Genomic DNA, 16,938 nt, shown 5'->3' on the forward strand with positions numbered 1-16,938 from the left:
ATGGTAAGAACTCGAATTAGCCTGGACCTGAGGAGGGAACGGAAGAAACTGGTACATAAGAAGCCGATCAATGAGTTAGCGCTAAGAGGGAAAATAGAGGAATTCCAGATCAAGCTACAGAACAGGTATTCCGCTTTAACTCAGGAAGAGGACCTTAGTGTTGAAGCAATGAACGACAATCTTGTGGGCATCATTAAGGAGTGTGCAATGGAAGTCGGTGGTAAATCCGTTAGGCAGGATGCCAGTAAACTATCGCAGGAGACGAAAGATCTGATCAAGAAACGCCAATGTATGAAAGCCTCTAACCCTACAGCTAGAATAGAACTGGCAGAACTTTCGAAGTTAATCAACAAGCGTAAGACAGCTGACATAAGGAAGTATAATATGGAGAGAATTGAACATGCTCTCAGGAACGGAGGAAGCCTAAAAACAGTGAAGAAGAAACTAGCAATTGGCAAGAATCAGATGTATGCGTTAAGAGACAAAGCCGGCAGTATCATTACTAATATGGATGAGATAGTTCAAGTGGCTGAGGAGTTCTATAGAGATTTATACAGTACAAGTGGCACCCACAACGATAATGGAAGAGAAAACAGTCTAGAGGAATTCAAAATCCCACAGGTAACGCCGGAAGAAGTAAAGAAAGCCTTAGGAGATATGCAAAGGGGGAAGGCAGCTGGGGAGGATCAGGTAACAGCAGATTTGTTGAAGGATGGTGGGCAGATTGTTGTAGAGAAACTGGCCACCCTGTATACGCAATGCCTCATGACCTCGAGCGTACCAGAATCTTGGAAGAACGCTAAAATAATCCTAATCCATAAGAAAGGGGACGCCAAAGACTTGAAAAATTATAGACCGATCAGCTTACTGTCCGTGGCCTACAAACTATTTACTAAGCTAATCGCAAATAGAATCAGGAACACCTTAGACTTCTGTCAAGCAAAGGACCAGGCAGGATTCCGTAAAGGCTACTCAACCATAGACCATATTCACACTATCAATCAGGTGATAGAGAAATGTGTGGAATATAACCAACCCTTATATATAGCTTTCATTGAATACGAGAAATCGTTTGATTCAGTCGAAAGCTCAGCAGTCATGGAGGCGTTATGGAATCAGGGTGTAGACGAGCCGTATGTAAAAATACTGAGATATTTATAGCGGCTCCACAGCCATCGTAGTCCTCCATGAAGAAAGCAACAAAATCCCAATAAAGAAAGGCGTTAGGCAGGGAGATAAGATCTCTCCAATGCTATTCACAGCGTTTACAGGAGGTATTCAGCGACCTGGATTGGGAAGAATTGGAGATAGGAGTTAATGGAGCATACCTTAGTAACTTGCGATTTGCTGATGATCTTGCCTTGCTTGGTAACTCAGGGGACCAATTGCAATGCATGCTCACTGACCTGGGGAGGCAAAGCAGAAGGGTGGGTCTAAAAATGAATCTGCAGAAAACTAAAGTAATGTTTAACAGTCTGGGAAGAGAACAGCAGTTTACAATAGGTAGCGAGGCACTGGAAGTGGTCAGGGAATACATTTACTTAGGACAGGTAGTGACTGCAGATCCAGATCATGAGACTGAAATAATTAGAAGAATAAGAATGGGCTGGGGTGCGTTTGGCAAGCACTCTCAGATCATGAACAGCAGGTTACCATTATCCCTCAAGAGAAAAGTGTATAACAGCTGTGTCTTACCAGTACTCACATAAGGGGCAGAAACTTGGAGGCTTACGAAAAGGGTTCTACTTAAATTGAGGACGACGCAACGAGCTATGGCAAGAAGAATGATGGGTGTAACGTTAAGGGATAAGAAAAGAGCAGATTGGGTTAGGGAAGAAATGCGAGTTAATGACATCTTAGTTGAAATCAAGATAAAGAAATGGTCATGGGCAGGACATGTAATGAGGAGGGAAGATAACCGATGATAATTAAGGGTTACGTAGTAGTTCTGCGGAAACCCGCAAGGTGGAGAGAAGTGATGAATAAAGGGAAAATCAAACATCCACCCATTCGTAGCAATTGCTACAAAGGAAACTCATACGGGTTCCTCGAAAGAAAACGCCTCATAGTTGAAGAAAAATTCGTCCTGGTCCGGGTCCGGGCTGCCCCGGACCACCGCCTCTCCGGGGCAGCCGCTCCACCATCTTAGCTAACCAGGCGGCTAGCAGATGGCAGGGCGAAGTCGAATTTGTCGACAACACGAGGCAAAGGCAAGTGTTTGACGTAGTAGTTCCGCGGAAACCCGCAAGGTGGAGGAACTCATTTGGGTTTCCTTTGTAGCAATTGCTATGAAAGGGTGGATGTCTGATTTTCCCTTTATTCATTACTTCTCTCCACCTTGCGGGTTTCCGCAGAACTACTACGTCAAACACTTGCCTTTGCTTCGTGTTGTCGACAAATTCGACTTCGCCCTGCCATCTGCTAGCCGTCTGGTTAGCTCAGATGGTAGAGCGGCTGCCCCGGGTTCGAGTCCCGGACCAGGACGAATTTTTCTTCAACTATGAAGCGTTTTCTTTCGAGGAACCCATATGGGTTTCTTTTGTAGCAATTGCTACGAACGGGTGGATGTCTGATTGTCCCTTTATTCATGAAGGGTTACGGACTGGATTCCAAGAGAAGGGAAGCGTAGCAGGGGGCAGCAGAAAGTTAGGTGGACGGATGAGATCAAGAAGTTTGCAGGGACAAGATGGCCACAATTAGCACATGACCGGGCTAGTTGAACTATGGGAAAGGACTTTGCCCTGCAGTGGGCGTAGCCAGGCTGATGATGATGATGTACGGCGGCACAGACGGCGGTACAAGGCCTGTGTGCCCCATTTCGAAAATCGGCGGGTCCTCGGCCACGACGTGGAGCCTGGCCGCGGAAGAACTCGAGCCTGCTGCCGCACGCCCCCGCTGCGTACCCTTGCGACGGCTACCCTGGCCGCGGGCTTGTGTGGTACCTGGGCTTGAACCAGGCTAATGCTGCTGTCCGCTGTTCGTCCACCCCCTTCGGCATACCCGTGCCAGGTGCTCAGTTTTCCCGCACGTGAAGCATTGTGCTTGAGAGAACTGGCACTGTGAGGGGGAGTGGACAGCACCACAGCGACCGCACGCGCTGCCCTTTGTCGCCAACTTGTTTACCGCCGCTTCCGCCGACGGTGAGGCAGTCGCACAGGCAATCTCGCCGGTGTCCTTGGCGGCAGCTTCCATTGCAAGCGATGCCTTCACGGCGGCCTCCAGCGAGGGGACAGGAATCTCCAGGAGTCGCGTCTGCATGGCAGGGTTGGTGATGCTGCAGATGAAACGGTCCTGGAGCAGCGAGTCCAGCTGGTCCCCGAAAGTGCAGGCACTCGCTAACCCTCGTAGCGCAGCAACGAATTACCCGAGGGTCTCTCCTTCCCGGCGGCTTCGGTTGTTCAAGCGGAACCACTCCATTAGTGCAGACGCTGCTGGGATGAAATGAGAGCGCAGTATGGCGAGCGGCTCACCCAGCGTCTTAACGTGCGGCATGGCTGGCTTGAGGAGGTCGAGCAGGAGACTGAAGACGCGAGTCCCGCAGCTGGCCAGCAAAATGTCCCGCTGTTTGGCCTCGGGTGTGTCGTTTACCCGGAAGAACACGTGGACTTGCTCCTCGTAAACTGGCCAAGCGGACCCATCTCCTTCGAACGGCTCGAGCCTACCGTACAGCAGCGTGGCCGCATCAACGGGGGGCGGTGTTTTGCCGCTCGTGGCCGCGTGGGACGATCCGTGGGTACTCGTCGCCAGTGTCACGATCCGCCCGGGTTCGTGAACGAGGGCACCTTCGGTTAGACATAGACGCTCCGCAGCGTGGTGGCGATGAACGAACCGTTGTCAGATGGGAAGAGGACTTGGCACCTTTGAAGGCGCCGCGTCCATGAGCGTTCATGTACTCATCAACCCAGCATCATCCGATACATTGACCCCGGTTCTCCCCCTCAACCCGGGCTGACTGGGTGGGGGCCCAAGCAACCTTGGCCAACTGCCGCTGCTTGGCCGATCGTCGGGAAATGATCGTCAAACGACTATATTGGCCAGCGAAGGTTGGCGAGAGGTCGGTATGACAACGGCCGCCGCCTTTACCGGCGGGCAGTCGGCAGAGGGCGTCTTGCCAACCTCTCTGTCAGACTGACTCCCGACCCACCAGTTGGTCGCCGGCTCGGTACGATGGCAACGCGTCGGGCCAATGCCCGAGGCCGATGAGTAGCATAATTTAATTTTTATATCAATTCCTGTCTGTCGGTCTATACTTATAAAATTATCACTATGGAAATTTATTATAGGTGAAGGTAATACATTGTTATGCTTACAGAATTTATACTTTTCGTGACTATTACATATACACAGCTGCATTATAGCGCAATGCGTTCAGAAACAGCGATATATGTGTGTGGGACCGTTTTCTGAAGCAATATGAAACTCGTCGAACGCGTACATATGTGAATTAACCTGCCATGCTTCTTTAAGGGAAATTCTCGGGATGCTTGCAAGGATTAATTCTGTAAACATGCGGAATTTCACGTGGGCTGTGGTATATATTATGAATTTTCGCTAATTCTTTTTTACTGTAATTTAAACACTAACCTTCTAGAAATATTTGGGGTTTAACAAAGCAAACGTCACTAAATTAAACTTGTACCTACCGCCCTAAACATGGCCTCCGAGATGCCATCATAGAGCGCCGACGAATCTCTGGGGCGGAGCGCTGAAGCGGTTAGTGCGACCAGACATCGCATCGCTCTGTTAGAGCTGCCCTCGGCGCGCTGCACGCGCTGCCACGTTCGCTGCACTGCTAGTTTTCCTCCTACTCCCTCCCACAAGCGTCTCCTCTCCACAAACGTCACCCCCCTCTTCCACCCGGACTCTCCGCCTCCGCGCCAAGAGCTGCAACACAGAGGCGCCTTCCCCACCCACTGCATTCAGCCACCACTAAAAAGAGACGCGTTTTACGATGATTGGCATCTTTCTTTGCTTCCCTCAAGCTCCTTTTTGCATCAACTAATAGCGCTTTCACTCGTGTGAACGACAAGTGCACCAGAACATACGTATGCTCAGCCTGAAGTTAACTTATGCGAATTATTACAGACTGTGGAGCTAGGAGTCCTTGAATTCCGCTCAGCAGGCAGTACCGAGCGGTGATGCTTTCATTCCCAAACAGAAAAAACTAATGTAGGCCTTGCTCCACAGTGAATTTTTTCTATTTCATTTATCACGGCAAGACTATTCGTATCCTCCTCTTTTGGATATTTGACGTAAGGAAAGTGTCAGAAAACTAGTTAAACATCTATTTACTACAGCTGGCGCAGATATATTGTTTACTCAAAATGAATTGGTCCGATATGAATTCACAATTTAAAATTTCGGAAGAACATGCGCGACGAGGTGATAACACTGAACGCACGCTGAGCATTTGCCAAAAGGCGAACGCGAATTGTATTGAACCAAGAATAGAACTACGGTTAGGAAAATGCATATTATGTGGAAACCGCTGGAAACAAAAAAACAGTGGCGCAAGAAAAAAAGAGGACTAGAAACAGAATGAGCCCTGTGTCCTCGTCTTTCACGCCATGATGTTTCCCATGAGCCAAATAGCCCAAGCAAACGTTATGCGACATACTAAGAATTAACTTCCCCTAATAAAAGTGCTGATGCCTTCATTTTGCAGGAGATGACTGGGGAGCGCCAGCGGTTTTCTGTTCCTGCTTTGCTACGGGACTGTGAAACGTAAATGCATCAATAGTATAACTTCGGTGTTGCACCTACAGCAACACAATCTCGAAATCTTCTCAGCCAATCTTTTCTTCCTTTTAGTAGAAATGATTTGGCTGCTACGACGGCGCAATTCATCTGCTACGGCACCGAGTCCCACTACCCATTCTCTAAATTTTTGTTTCTTCTTTCAAGAAATGGTTTGCCAAAGGCTCGATCGAGGATCCCTTTTTACGAGTGCGTCCCAGCAAGACTTTCTCTGTTGCACGCTTCTGCAGCAGCACTTCGCGCTCGCCTAGGTTTTCTCGCATAGTTTCCGCGTGGGCGATTTTCAAATAGCAATGCAAGGTTTTCCCTCATGGTGCGGGCTGCCGATTTGACACTCGGCACGCCGCATGCCGGTTTTCCATTTGGGCTGGCAAGCGCTCTGTTAGGCACTCATACATAACAGACAACTGTATCCTCGCAGTAAGCGCGTTTCTCTTCGGTGCAACAAAAAATACGTTCCTTCATAAAAAATCTAACACGTATGATTTCGGCTCATATGTATATCTACAGCACACCGACCTCTTAATGGAATAGTGCTTTATGTTCAGATTCATGATTTATCATTCGCTATGTGCCACTGGCTGCGCGCAATTCAGTCTAATCCTTCAGACTGAGCATGTGCCATCTTCTTCGGGTGATTCGTGACGGACGGCGCGGCGCTGCTCAAGACTGTGAAGTCTCCTTTCGTTTCGAACTCGCGCTGCTGCTTGCGGACAGAATGCTTTTCTCCGGAGCCTGAGGGGACGAAACTTGTTCTGGCCTTTTTTTTCTTTCTTTTTCAGCTTCTTCTTGGATCACTGGTAAAGAAAGTTGTGAGTTCGGCGGCAAGCGAACCGCCTGGTTTCCGCGACCCCGAATGTAAAGACGAACACAGCCCCCTCACTCCCCCCACCAACACGTCGCGCGAGAGCAGGCGGGGTCCATTCATGCCGTGCAGGCGGCGATCATGTTACAGCGGGGCTGGGGAGAGGAGCGGGCTCCCTGCCGCCGAAACGCGCCGGCGCGCGTATACTACTCCTTGCCCCGCAAAACACACAGTGGAAAGTGCGTGATATATCCTAAGAATTTGAAAAGGCGGTAGCGCAAGAAGACACGGACGGAGACGAGAGGACAAGGATGGGTGCTGAACTTCCAAAAACATTTATTGTGAATGAATCAAGAATATATACATGCTGTCCGAGCCCGGTGTAATCATCTGCGCATTCGTTAATATGCCAACTATTTGTCTGACAGCGTGATGGATGCCATGTTGACACATCCCCATGCTTACACAGCTTTTTTTTCTCTCCTCCATCGATGATGGAAATAAAGTTCAAGTTCACTTCTAGAAATCGGTTCAGATTCTGCGATTTCCCGTATAACACGAGTTTTACTCTTCTTAATAACGAAAGTGTTTACAAGGTCGGGCGAACAGTCCCTGCAAGTCAGACAATGACTTGCCAGAAAACCTTCGAAATCTTTTCCTTCACGCGGATTTTTTTACATTGTTTGCGTGCTTCCTTAACCTATCATTAACACATCTCCCAGTATGGCCAATGTACACTATTCCGCACCTTAAAAGAATTTCATAGACTACCCCTTATGCGTATTCAATAAAAGGCGGCCTGTGCTTTATGCCGCAGTCACGTTACTGGCTTGCTTCCGGGTCGGTCATTCTACAAAGCTTTTACAGCTTATGGGGAGCAGCGAACACTCGTAACGCTGAGCCACCTTTTCCAAACTGTGGGATAGTGTGTGAACGTAAGGTATCACAGCTACATTCTGCCTACGCTGTGCGCGGGTTTCGCACGTTTGTGGCTTTGTGCGCATATTTCTCAGCAGGTTCCCTGCAGTGTTCTTAGCAAAAAAAAAAAAAAAGTAAAGCCCTCCTCCATTGCACCCTGTGAAAGTGGATGTACAACGAAACGATTGTCGACGTTAGACGACGTTACTCAGGAACCAACCACCACTACACCACAAGCGACGTACGTAACGCGGGCACGCATGTATACGGAAGTGCAGCATACATGGCCCCCGCCAAGCGCAAGAGCCTTATGGAACTAAATGAATCTTTGAGGGTAAATTGTCAGAAAATGCGTAAAATACAACTTAAGCACAAGCTTCAGACATGATAACTTCGGATTGCAAATCGAGTATGCGGGAAAACATAATTCTGTTGCGCGGAAACTGAAAGTCAAAGCCCTTTTCTAGCTGCCATTTGAGGTCTGTCTGAGTGGCCACGGCCGGTAGGTGGCGGTACCTCAGATTAGTACCACAGAGAAAGGTGGAAAAAAAATGCGAGCTCGCCATGCAATAGGCTGCATAAACATGCAGGGCGCCAGAAGAAAGGAAAAGCGCTTTTAAATTGAGGAGCAGTTAAATAGAGAACAAATCGGGGTGTATGCGATTATAAAAAACGCACCTTAGAGACTTAAAAGATGCACCAGTCATTGAGAATTATGTTTGGGAAGGTTGCAACAGAACTAAATCGAAAGGAAAGGGAGGGGGGCCGGAATGTTCAAATGGGAAAAAGCATATTCAAAGTGTCAAGGGCATCTTTGGTTTTCAGGCACAATGAGTGGAAATAAAACTTGGCTGGGCTTAACGTATTTATGAACGAGAAAACATTGCAGAGAGAAGAACCAAGGCTTAGCGGAATGCCTAAGTGCTGATATTAGGCGTTTTCCGAAATAATGCCGAAATTACCCTGTTAGATGACATGAATGCCCACATACAGGATCTAGACGTTTATACCGACAACAGGAAGTTATTGCTGGACCTTTGTGAGCAACGTAACCTCGTTATCGTAATTACGGGCCGTAAATCTGATGGTCAGATCAGATGGGAAGTTGGAAATAGGCAATCGACTATTGGTTACTGTCTGATGACGGAAGATATTTATGATAAGTTCAGATCAGTTGAGATAAGTTGAGCCATTGGCGAGTAAGACTGTAGTAACACAAGGACTGGCCATAAACGCACCATTTTGAAAATGGGATATGTAGTTGTGAAGGAGAGCACGGAGCGAAGAATGGCCAGTCCAACTTTGAACGCTCAACAAATAACAAATATAGCCGCGGCAGTCGAGAAAGAACACGGCAAATGGCCAAGCAAAAAGTGGGAATACAGTGAGCTTCTAAATGTAATGACGAGAGAAATTAGGAAGGAGAAGCAACACGTTTGTTGGAAAACAAAAAGGAAGTCAAAAAAGCTGGTGGAACAGCGTGATACCCGAAGCATGATGCATGATGCGCATGCATCATGCATCATGCTTGTGCGCATGCGCACTTCGTGTAATATATATATATATATATATATATATATATATATATATATATATATATATATATATATATATATATATATATATATATATATATATATCGTTTTTTTTGTGAGACCGAAAGTCCCCTCTCATGTTATATTAGTGGTCGCGTCATTTTGTGCATATACGCTAAGCGTTTAATTGGTTTTTTAGTGACGTGCCACAAGGGACCATGCACACTGTCCGACAGCCGCTGAGCCAATTCGTATATTTAAGAAGCTGTGTTGGTGCAGCTTAGTCTTGCAGAGGCCGCCAAATTTAATGTCTTGTCATCGGTCACAAGAAAAGCTAGCATAATAAAGTAACGGGGCACGAAAGGTCTTCACGAGTGGTTCAGGCAGCAATTGAACAACACTTTGAAATTGAACCTTCAGGCCATGCGTTCACACGCGCCAGTGCGTTCCGACAGGCTGCGCAGTGCTTCGAAGAAGTGAGAGGTAGCAATTTTTTTTTGTTGTTGCTTTTGCGTAACAAATGTTGAAGGACGAATATATATAATGACGGAATATATACCAGCTATACAAAAGCGATGACGGCGGTTCATCACACGGGGAAAAACAGCAACCATCACATACAGACGTTAGTGACAGTTCATCTGGCAGTTAGATCACCTTCCGGCTAAAGGATGGTTCTGTGTTTTCTTCTGGACTGATAGAACTCTAGTAATTAGAGTGAATAATGAAATCAGAATCAAATTTATTTTCGCCATATATGCGGGTGCGCATGCAACGACCACTATTATGAGAGCAAGAGTACGTGGAGACCAGTGTGCAAGTCGCAAGAAGAAGACATATCGCGTAAGTATTACATTTGCTTTATCAAAAAGCACAAGATTTCAATACTTCAAAAACGGATATGTTTGCAACACTATTGTGTCGTTCATTATTGCTTTCTTCTTTTGTAGTTAAACTATCGAGAAAATAACTATTTAACGGGGAACAAAATTTAATCAAGTGGATATTGCATTAGACAGTTCTCGTAATAGTCATCTGAACTGCAGAAAGAGTCAAGCAAAATTGTTCGCGAACGGCGCGTTAATTGTAAACGGCCCTGTCGCAGCACAGAAAAAATCTTCAAACGAACTAAGCGCAGGCGACTCGTGGACTGTACAGTTCTAGGAAACATTTCAGTTAGATGTTTTCTCTGGGAAGGGTGAAAGAAGCGATTATACGAAAGCGAATTGTGAAGAGATGTCAAAATCTGCAATTTTTCTAGCTATTGTCGATTCGTCTAAGAATAATTAAGGCTGCATGCCAATCAATGTAAATCATAAAATAGAGCATTTCTGCTGTCGACGTGGATTTGATTGGGAAGAACTAGAGTTAGATCAAATTCTTCCAATTTTCGCTCAATTAACTAATGACGTTCAACAATCAAGCAGTTAAGAATTAATAAATTCATGGTATATCATGAGTGTTTTTTCAAGCGCCGTCTCCTGTGAAGCATATCTACCATTTTCGTGCAAAGCTCTCTGGAAAGCGTATTGACTGTGTATGCATGCATGCACCTATCGAACTTCGTGCACATATAGACGTGATGCTTTGACGATAAATACTTATTAAAATTCAAATTATTTATTTCTGCCTTGTAAAGGTACAGACAGCAGAGGCGCAGAAAAAGCTGTCAGATACAGATTGACAAAGCCGCAGCCCCCTTTCGCTTGGCAGAGCCTTTACAGCGACACTTTTAAAACAAAGACAATTGCACCCGGTAATAACAGGTATACAATACTGAGCAAGTACGAAAGGAAACCAATCAAGATTATACGATATTTGTACAATACTCCCAAACAAGAAAACAGAACCTACATGCTAACGTACATAGCACCCAAAGTACTGTTCGACGCGTTGAAGAGGTCAAAATTATTGTTCACATAAGGTATATACATATTCGTATAGAGCTACCAATCCCTGCAAAATATAGAACGCAGATTTTCATTACACACACGCACGCACGCACGTGCACAGCACACACACCAAAAGGAAACGGCAACGCGCTCACAGGAAGCGCCTCAAAAAAGAAAAAAAAGGAAAAGTGTGGGGAACCGAGGTCGTCTTGGGCTGTCGCCTCTCCCAGAAGGAATGAAGAGGTTCTTGGAAAGCAGGGACGGGCGATTCTCTCTGTCAGCATCAGCTCCCACCAGCGAGGACGGGGCGAGAAAGCGAAACGGGGCTTTCCTTGCTGTCTATTTTTTCTTCGTCAGGCCAACGCCGCCTGCTCACAGGGGCGCAGGCGAGTTCCCGCCAAATGGCGCGGGGGCGCAAGCAGTTGCGTGAGTTGCCGCCAAATAGCTCTGGATGCCAGCTCGTTCCGCGTCTCTTGGTAGACTAGTTGGTGCATTTCTGCTATCATGGACTGCGCATATAAACGCAAACTACACAAAAGTGACAAGAACAGCGCAAGCCCTTTCCATGCAGTGGAGCCGCCGTATCTCGCCGTTCAAGATATGCGTACTCGTAAGTGGCATTTTAATTTCACGTTGTGTAATGCATGACTGTCTTTTTCAAGTGAACAAAGGTCGCTTTGTATTGTGTAAATGGTTTTGCAACGTATGATAAACTCCTTGTTTTTCGGGCTTATTTTTTCTGACAGGAAGAAAAAAAAAGAGGCTTTACATGAGAACGGATCAAGCGTTCGACAGTTGGGACAGGGAAATGTGAGACGTACTTTCATGTATATATTTCGAATATTATTTTTTCGTCTTGTATTCTCGTCAATTTTTCTCTAGGAAACACTGGAACGACAAAATTGAAGCACAGTGTGCGAATGACCTGCTACGCTCGGAACTGTTATCACCATTCGGGAAGAAATCGGGTAAGACGCTCGTCTGGTTATTATTGCGGAAAAGTCATAATTAATTAGAAGTTGCTTTCGTTCCTTCCCACAGATGAAAAAACATAACTGTAAATACCTGTATGATATACGTCTGGTGCATTGCAGGTAAGAATGGATTGTGTGTGGCGCGCTTCACCGCATGTGGACTAGAGTAGATCTAGGAACATCAGACAAGAAGACACGTATGTGAAACCCTGCGGATAGCCCATATGTAAGTTCTTCCTCAATTTTTCTTTTGTTGCCTTTTCGTAGTTTACGTGTAATACTTTGTCACCGCGGTCTCGACGTTATGTATACCTATACATTTGTCTCGTGGCAGTCTGCGTGCTATTTTGTTTGTGCAACTGTGTGTTGTATTCATTTATCGCGCTGCCTGGATGGTTTTTTTTTCACTGATATTCCGACCAAAGTCGGTAAACCTATCCTTCCTGTCCTCATGTTTCCTTGGGCGGCTCTAAAGCGTATCTTAGAGGAATACTTAGCTTCAGATTCCCGCATGGAACAGATGGTGAATAACATGCTGTGTTTTCTTTTTAGAGAAACTATGTATTCATGTTTAATATTTGGTTGATTTTCATTTTGTCATTCATACAATACCGCAGCCATATGCCATTCTGTCATAGAACGTTGTTTCTAGATATATTTGTTTTATGTGGTTAAAACATTTAAAACGAGAGCGTTTCTTATCCTGGCCATTATTTTTTACAGACCACGATAACCACGTATTTGGATGTCTGGTTTAACTCTACGTGCGCTGGTTCGTGCAGGTGAACTTTTTTTCCAGATACGGAGGAACGGACACCGGTCGTGCCGTGAGCACTATTCTGCAGGGCATACTTACAAATGAAGCTGCACTGCAGTTCAGCTGGAAAGGGTCGCAGGGGAGGAAGCACGCCTTCGTGAAGCTCATGGCCATCACGAATATAAGTAAGAAATATGGCATAACAATCAGCTTTCTAGTGCACGTTGCGAACATCGGTACCAACTGCATGCTTAGTTTTTTTTTCTTCATTCAAACAAGCTGCTGCTTATTGCATCTTGCTGCGTCCAGTATTAGCATTTTCTTTAATAAAATAATGCCGTAATAAGTGAGTTCTACTTGCGGCGTCCATATTTTGCCACTGCTTTTGAGGAGTTTGTTTTGCTTCACCATATAATATATGCTGTATATGCTGTTTCTGCTTTAACCCATGTATGCTAACTGTTTTCTGCAAAACATAGACCTATCATCGTTGCCATCATGTCAGCAAGTATATGTATCATGCCATAAGCTTCCCCTCTTGCCTCTCCACATTTACCTATTCACCTCCTTGTGCCGCTTGGCGCGCTCCGGGCTCCGGCGCGTTCTTTGTCTCAGCGTTTCAACTCGGCTGTTTCATACAGTGCTCACGGGAAGCAACAAGACCTATCGTGGTGTAAATAGCCGCGCTACCTATAGACACAGTAGCCACTGTGTATGCGTGTTTTGCTATGGTTCCGTGTTCAGTTCCCGCTATTGCTAACGACATATAAATTACCAACTATCCGGTACTTACACGATTTGTGTCGTCCAGCCACTCTTCCTGACAGCTTCGATACTGATTTGCACGTCACTAATATTGCTTTGTTGTCGTTTCTTTAATGTTTCGTGAATATCTGACTTATGATCTTTTTGATTGTTTCACTTCTTCAAATGGAATGCGACTCACCAACTGAACTATAAAGCGGGGGCAGCTTTCTTATATGTGCCGCTTTTTTGCAGCATTTGTGAGGAGCACGTTCCCTGACGCTTCACTAGCATCAGTGGCTAGAGTCGCAAAACGCTGGTTGGTTGGAGCAGCTGACAGGGATGGAGGCCGGAATGAAAGAAGGCGCCGTGACCCTGCTTCAAGCCCACCAAATATGAACTAGTGTTTGAAACTTGTGAACGTGTCGGTGTACATATCCAATTTAAGACAATTACAAGAAATAAAGACCTGTATCAGAATCTTTTGCCTGGCATTTATGTGGCATGAAAAGTACAAAAAAGCGTTCGCTTTCGTGTGGTACTTCTATGACGGCCACCACACAAGCATGATGCATGATGCACATGCTGTTGTAAATGCATGATGCAAAAGCTACGATTATTCGGGGCGTCAAAAGCAACGTCGGCTTTCAGCACCGGGCCGGTGCAATGCCGACCATTATTGTCGTCAGGGCCATGGCTGGCCCGCGTGTGGCAAGCGCTCGGCTGCGTTGGCCAAATAGAATGGCCCTACGGCTGGCCGACTGACTACGAACCTAAAGCCTTGGTAGGCCCTCGTATGGGACGCCGTCGGCCAAGTCGGCCACAGTGGTCGGGCCTACATCGATTGCCGACGATCGGCCGACGTTAGGCCAATGTCAATCCCCAAAGCTGGGCCGCCCTTGGTTGCCGAGGTCGGGCCAACCGTTTTGCAGTCGGCCGGAGACGTCGGGCCGACTTTTTGCCACGGTCTTTTTGTTGCTTGGGGGGACTTGGTTCGGGCCAACGGTCCTTTCCGGACAAGGGGGCTGTTGCGGTGCAGCAACACAGTTACCGCACTCAACACACAAACAGCCATGTCGGTCTTACAGGACTCAAGCCTGACTGACCCTCGGATTGCCACGGCGCAAAAGACGCCGAGGCATACAACCATGGAGCGCACCAAAGCCGTCCGCGGAGCAGCGCGACCACATGAGGGTGCGCCACCACCGGTTCCAGCTCTGGGTTCCACTGAACCAAACAAAACCCCGCAGATCGACTGGCGCACACGGCCGAGTCGAGCGACCTTAGGAGCATGCATTATAACCTAATGGATAGCTTTCCCCCTGACTCATCAAAAATCACCGCAGGACGGGCCCACACTTCGAGAAACTTCTTCTCGCCCAAGCGGTGCTACTCCCGGGTGAGGTGGAACCAGGGGGGGTATTCTGTAGGAGTCCACCTAGTGGACTGTCCATTTCGGCCGCTGCTCATTGGCTAGGGCCGCTCGTCTCCCACTCTCTCGTACAGCTCCATCCAATCAGCAGCAGCCGAAATGGACAGTCCACTAGGTGGACTCTTACAGCATACCACCCCAGAACTCCTTCCGTGCTTTCGCAAGCACTTCGTGAAGGCCCGGCGCCCTCTCCCCGAAAACTGCATCGCGGCATGCCAACCAAACTTGGTAGGAGCACTCGGCGAGGAGAAGCACGAACTGGTTGACCGCCTTATTAGGCAAAGGGTGCAAAAATCGAACTGTCTGATAAGGAATGCCTGGGAGATTAAAAAGACTAGCAATCCTACAGAGAAGAGCTGCAGGAAGCAAACACTGCGTGAAGGCGTGAACCGAGTCCTCACGAGCGCCACAGAACGGACACACTCCACTAGTCGGGACGGCCGTGAAGGGCCTGTAGCCCAACGGCAGGCACCCTCGCGCCAGGCGATACATGAAAGTGGCTCGCCTAGCGTCGAGGAAACTGGCCGTGATGAGCTTCCAGTTTGGCCTGTGAATGGACAGGTCATACATTTGGCAATGCGGGGGGAGGCCTGGGGTAAGGATGTCTACTAATTCTTGGAGTGGAGTTGAAACTACGTCGATGTCGGGGCGAACCGTGCGGAGGCTTACCAAAGAGTTGGCAGCCGCCGCATAAATGGTGGACGGGGTACCTGAGCGAGGAACACAGTGGGAAAATGTGCTCTGCGAAAACAAGCGGAGTCGGGTGCTAAGGAAAAACGAGGTAAAGCTTCGAGTCGGGAGCATATCCGAGTTAAGAGCGACCTGGGTCCATCTGACGTGTAGTGCAGTAGCCACGATGCCCAGGTCGGGAATTCCGAGTCCTCCCTTATCCCTGGGCAAATTGAGCACCCGCCTAGCTACACAACCATTTGTACCCTTCCAAAGGAAGAGAAAAAGGGCCCTCTCCAAGATATGCTTGGTTCGGGTTGGAACAGGAGACACACACGCCACATACGTCAGAAACGAAAACAAAAGTGAGCGCAGGATTGTCGCTCGAGCAGTCAATGGGCATGACAACGCGCTGAACTCCTGAATTCTGGTTTCAAGCTTATCCTTGAAGACTGACGCCCGAGCAGCGGTAGTGTGTACTAGAATGTTCTAGCAGCGGTAGGGTGGCTAGCCACCCTACTAGCCACCCTAGCAGCGGTGCTCTAGCCTTCTAGCCACCCTAGCAGCGGTGCTCGTCGGTGTTTGGATGGATGGATGGATGGCGGCTACACCCTTTGCAACGGGCGGCGGCTGGCGCCACCTAGCCTTTTGCTCCCCCTCTTATTTTTTTTCTTTATATCCCCTTCTCCTTAAACTAGTTTTCACTCCCCTCCTCCTTCCAAAATAAGTATCTAAAATAGTATAGAAACCATTAGCCCCCCGATTTATGGTAGTATCTCTCCCTTGACTTCCTCCACCAATCCTCTAGCCTCCCCTTTGTTACTGCCACTCTTTTCAAGTCTATTTGCCCTCGTTCCTCGGGAAAACGTAGTGCCCCTTCCATATTTGCCACTGATCTCTCAGCCAGAGTCGGGCGAAGGCCTGTGCATCTCAGCACTATATGCTCTGTTGTCTCAGTTTCGGCTCCGCAAGCTATGCATAAAAGGTCCACTTCTTCAAATATAACCCTTTATGTTTTCGTTCTCAAAACCCCCGTCCTAGCTTTGAATAATAGTGAGCTGCCCCGTGAGTTATCAAATAAGAGTTCTCTCTTTATCTCCTGTTTTTGTGTCTTACACATAGCTAGCGCTGGCTTTCCGAGCATTCTTTCTTCCCACATTTTTCTTTCTGTCTCCTTCACCTCCTTTCCCACACTAGAACCACGCTGGACCCCCTCCCTCGGCCGTAGGTATCTATTCCTCAGCTTCCTCGTTCTGAGTGTCCACTTTGTATTCAAACTTTTCATGTATAGATATTTGTATACTTTTCCCGCCCACCTTTCTTCCCCCAGTGCTGCGAGTCTGTTCATATTTTAGCTTACTTATTGCCTCTCTACCTTCGAATGACGTCCATCCCATGTCCCCCTGCACTCCCTCATTAGGGGTGTTCCCGTGTGCTCCTAAGGCCAACCTGCCC

General features: G+C 47.4%; 1 protein-coding gene and 1 long non-coding RNA gene across 3 annotated transcripts in view; one reads left to right on the forward strand and one right to left on the reverse strand.

Annotated features, from left to right (window-relative positions):
• The window catches only part of LOC142573280 (heparan-sulfate 6-O-sulfotransferase 3-B-like), a 260,976-nt gene that overhangs the window by 18,493 nt on the left and 225,545 nt on the right, over positions 1-16,938 (reverse strand). The window lies entirely within an intron of this gene.
• On the forward strand, positions 11,791-14,205 carry LOC142573279 (uncharacterized). 2 transcript variants are annotated; one of them, XR_012826283.1, is made up of 4 exons: positions 11,791-11,875; positions 12,002-12,107; positions 12,664-12,823; positions 13,638-14,205. It is a non-coding gene; the product is annotated as an uncharacterized LOC142573279 (long non-coding RNA). The 2 variants fall into 2 exon arrangements; XR_012826282.1 differs by having other exon boundaries at positions 11,816-11,875; positions 11,949-12,107.

The sequence above is a fragment of the Dermacentor variabilis genome, chromosome 2, assembly GCF_050947875.1.
Source record: "Dermacentor variabilis isolate Ectoservices chromosome 2, ASM5094787v1, whole genome shotgun sequence".
NCBI classification, from domain to species: domain Eukaryota; kingdom Metazoa; phylum Arthropoda; class Arachnida; order Ixodida; family Ixodidae; genus Dermacentor; species Dermacentor variabilis.